Source organism: Peromyscus leucopus, chromosome X (genome assembly GCF_004664715.2).
Source record: "Peromyscus leucopus breed LL Stock chromosome X, UCI_PerLeu_2.1, whole genome shotgun sequence".
Taxonomy (NCBI): domain Eukaryota; kingdom Metazoa; phylum Chordata; class Mammalia; order Rodentia; family Cricetidae; genus Peromyscus; species Peromyscus leucopus.
This window is the reverse complement of record NC_051083.1, coordinates 27,350,670-27,355,141: the sequence shown is the minus strand read 5'-3', so window position 1 is coordinate 27,355,141 and position 4,472 is coordinate 27,350,670. Positions and strand designations below refer to the sequence as shown.

Genomic DNA, 4,472 nt, shown 5'->3' with positions numbered 1-4,472 from the left:
GCTTCAAACCCATGAGAAATTGGCAAAGCCTTCCTCTGATCTGAGTTCAAATGTTGACAGTTTGTGCAAGTACAAAGGTCTATAAAAGATTGACCAGTGTGTGCAAAAACTAGCAACTACAGCATCCTCCTCCTTCTCCAGGATGTTTACAGCCTTAGACTGCTGTCCACAGACACCTCCTACCAAAACTAGGTAACTCCGCCCCCTGTGCTGTTCATAATAAATGCAACTCTGAGGGTCAGGGTCGTGTGGTAGTTGGTGCCATTCCATCAGCGTGTGCAGTCCACCTGACCCCAGCTTTTCTGTTTAGGCGTCTGTCACTGTCCTTCACTGTCTTCACTCCTTCCTTGCCTCTAGTCAGGCTTCCAAGCACCAAGCCACATAGTGCAGACCGAGGAAACACGAATAGGCCCTGGACCGTTGTCTGGACAGGTAAATGCAGCAAGTCCATACTTAGACAAGGAGGCATTTGCCAGTGGCCCACTGTGTCCTGGATGACAAAATCATCTGGGACTCGGCTTCTGTGCTCAGGGCATTGTAATCCAGTCTGAGAGACTTCCCAGAATCCCATTAGGAAGAGTCCTGCTCCAGTTTCCATAGAGAAAAGCACAGAAGAGTAAGTCAGGGTAGTCGTTCTGAAAGACATAGAGTATTTCTTTTTCCTCCAGCTTTGTAACCTAGGAAGACCTTGAACTCCTGATCCTCCAGTCTCCACCTCTAGAGTACTAAATTTCAGGTATGTACCATTATGTCTGCCAACCTTGTGTGTGTGTGTGTGTGTGTGTGTGTGTGTGTGTGTGTGTGTGTGTGTGTATTCCAGGGAAAAAATGGGGTTGTTTTCTTAATTTTTGTTATTTTTTATATTTTTCAAGTAAAAATCATTTGCTAAAAAAAAAAAATCTAAGAATTGTAGAGAACATTGAAATGTAAATGAATGAAAAGCATTTAAACATCTGGAGGATTATTGGTTGAGACTCTATCACATGGACTGTGAGCCACTTGCCAAAACTCAGCACTTTGGCTATTGAAGCTTGAGTCACTAATTCAGACAACAGGGTTTGATGGGTTTGGGTGTTTTTTCCCCTCACATTTTATTATTAAAAATACCAGATGTTCAGAAAAATTAAAAGAATTATCTGGAAAATACTCAGGGTCCTACCCCCTATATTCTACTAGTGATATTTGGCTTTGCAGGTTAAATACCCCTTATGCAAAATGATTGGGACCAAAAGTGTTTTTGATTTGGGATTTTCTTTCTTCTGAATTTGAAGTAGTTCCATATATACAACAATATACTTTGGGGTTGGAGCCTAACTACACATGAAATTTATGTGTTTGATATATAACCATATACGCAAAGATGGAGGATAATTGTATACAGTATTTTTAGTGTCCCTTCATTTTGGCTGTGACAGATCACATTAGGTGAGATGTGAATTTTGTGTGTGTATGTGTGTGGCATCATAGTGGTGCTCAAAAAGTCTTAGACTTTGAACAGTCTCAGATGTTGAATTTTCAGACTGAGGATGTTCACCATGTACTTGCTTACCACATACACATCCAACTTTCTGTTCTTCAGTCTTTCTGTAAAACAAAATGAGCATGGGAGAATGAACTTTAAAAAAAATGGTGTCCTCCCTACCTTTGTAAGTAAAATTCATTAATATTAGTTTGTCAGTTCACATCCCAGGGTTGAGTTGGGTGTTGGAGATTAAGTTAGGCTTATCATTGTTAGCAATGAAGTCTCTAAATTACTGTACTGATCTTGGTCATTCTTGAGAAATAGCATTGAAATTTGCTTAGACATTTCCTGTGGGCTTTGTAGATAACCTCTAGTTGAGAGAAAGAAAGAAAAACTTGCAGGGCCCATGTTCACTCTGATCGCTTTGCTTGGCTCACCAAACCCATGTGAAAAATGCATTTTCAAGTCTTTTTGCTTCCTCCCCCACACTAGCTTCAGCCAGACTTCCTCCCTTTATGGAGGCTTGAAGATTTGTATACAGAAGGACAAATTTGCTTCTTTCTGAGAGAGTTAAAGAATTCCCCTGCTAGGAAAAGAGACCAATTTCCTCATCTGAAAATTTAGAAAGTGTTAGGGGGTGGAACAGCATTGTTCTAACTCAGAGTTTGGTGTCCTGAGAAGAGTGTCTTGCTCCTACTGAACAATGTCGAATACTTTTTGGTTCTTTTCTTGCTGGTCCCATCAAGGAAGTCATTCTCCAGTCTCATTTGTCTCCATCTGACATCAAATCCCACTTTGATGTGTCATTCTTTCAGAGGGGAAGAAAGATGAGACAGAGTTGAATTCTTAGCTGAATACCATTAGCTGTAGTGTGTGTGTGTGTGTGTGTGTGTGTGTGTGTGTGTGTGTGTGTGTGTGTGTGTTCTGTGGCAAGCAGGGCCTGGGATAATGCTTCTAGCTGAAATCCTTGATGAAGCATTAGTAAATTTTATGTCTCCAGATGGGCTATAAAGCAACGAGAGTAGCTGCTCAAATCCTTCAGCAAAATTTGTCTTTTTTTTCTTAACTGTTACATATCTGAAGCTCAAAATAGAAGGAAATCTGAGGCAACGATGGCTTCCAATTGCTCAAGATGTTTCATTGGCTAACTTGAGTACCAAAATGACTGTGGTAAAGTACGGACTGCTGCTGCTGTTTGGTGGGAGAAATGAAAGATTTCCTTCTGTGTTCTTAGAATGCAGGGCAATGAAGGTAGGTGGGTGGCCTTGTCAACGGGCGCTATCATCCACCCTGGCAATGGGAATACCCTGGTAGACTGCATCCTGACTAATTTCACCAGTCAGGGGATTAGTTACCTTTCTCATTGCTGTGAAAAAAATGCCTGACAAAACCAACTTAGGAAATGAAGTTTGTGGTTGTTGAAGCTAGAGTACAGAGTCTTAGGGAAGGCGATGTGAACGAAGGAGCATGAATGAAGCAGCTGGTCACACTGTGCCCACCGTCAGGAAGTAGACACAGAGATGAATGCTGGTGCTCAGCTTGCTTTCTCCTCTTTATTGAGTCTGAGAGCCTATCTGAAGGCCTAGGACTGCTGATTTAGGGTGAGCCTTCCCTCAGTAGACACACGTCGGGGTAAGTCTCCTAGGTGATTCCAAATCCTGTTAAGCTGCTGGGATTGGGCTGCAGCCTATGTAGTGCTTTCCACGGTAGAGCTGGGCATGTACCTGAAACAGGAGCCAGTGTTGGAGGAGGTGAATCTGAGAAGCACGGGGACCCGGAGTGTCCAAGTAACCCAGACAAAAGAAGCAGGCAGGATGCTCACAGTTCTGAGCATATGTTCTCCATGTCCACTGATCTCATCCGCAGTAGAACATAAATGTCTGGATTGTTTCAAATCCCTCCTAGGCTTTGCTATTCTAAAAGGGAGAATGGGATTTTGAGCCATTTCCTAGCACAGGAAATGGGCCTGTGTGCTCAGCTAAGGAGATTCTGGTTGTTTGTTTTTCTCTTCATGATGTAAGTTCTTGAATCCTCTTAGATGCCAAAGACACTTGGCTCTAGGCTCCGGACTCCGGGATTTTTCTGGAGGCCATACAAGTGAAAGTGTGGGCACTGGGATCAGCACTTGTGGGCAGAGGGCTCTGAAATGAGAGTGAGTGAAGAAGGCGTGGGAAATGAAGCAAGGCATTTAAAGACAGTGCCTTTGATGCCCAGAAATACGGTTGCTGGCTCTTTGTGTCGTCCTGAAGCAATGCAGTTTGTATGAGAATTTCTTTAAGGCCACCTCCTCCAAAGAAAGTGTTGATGGATAGATTTAGGAAAGAGGGCTTCTCACTCCTCTGACCTGCCTTGAGGAGGAGTCCAGGATTTTCTTCTGTTCTGTGCAGAGAAAAGAAGATGGGGTGGGAGAAGAGCAGGATTCAGTGCTAGGGTGAAGCATGTTGTAGTTGCAGAAAACCACAAAGGGTACTCCTTCCAGAACATTCTGTCTGGCTCAGGCCCCTGCCATCAGTTTTTGTTGGGCAGCTCTTTCACTTTGAAGGATCACCACAAACTCATGTACCATATGATGGGAGCGAATGAAGGAGGACAAGAACGAAATACACTTAATTCCACAGAACTAAGCCCCAAACAATGACTCCTGAATCACTATATTTTAATTATGTGCATGTGTGTGTAGGGTGTGTGTGTGCACATGTGTGGGTGCCCACAGAGACCAGAGACATCTGATCATTATGGATCTGGAGCTACAGAACAAGCTGGAGGCCAGCCTGGAGTATCTGAGACTCTGACTCAAAACTAAATGAATAAATAAATATGTACTTACATAAATGTAAAGGCAAACACTTACAAAGAGTGGAAAGTTACTGAACTGATGTATGTATGTGATGATAACAAATACATTCCTTCCTTTGGCAAGCTCTGTACAGGCTGAGAGGCAAGCACAGTTCCAAGTGAGAAGGAATAAAGCAGACCTGGTCTCTGGAATACCAACACCATGTTGTGTCTC

At 43.0% G+C, this 4,472-nt stretch overlaps 1 long non-coding RNA gene across 1 annotated transcript in view; it reads left to right on the top strand.

Moving 5' to 3' along the window:
- Positions 1-264: 264 nt before the first annotated feature.
- Positions 265-4,472, top strand: part of LOC119086649 — a 17,552-nt gene continuing 13,344 nt past the window's right edge. Inside the window, exons 1-2 of the long non-coding RNA XR_005089991.1 lie at positions 265-432; positions 669-736. This is a non-coding gene — a long non-coding RNA (uncharacterized LOC119086649). The remainder of the gene's footprint in view (positions 433-668; positions 737-4,472) is intronic.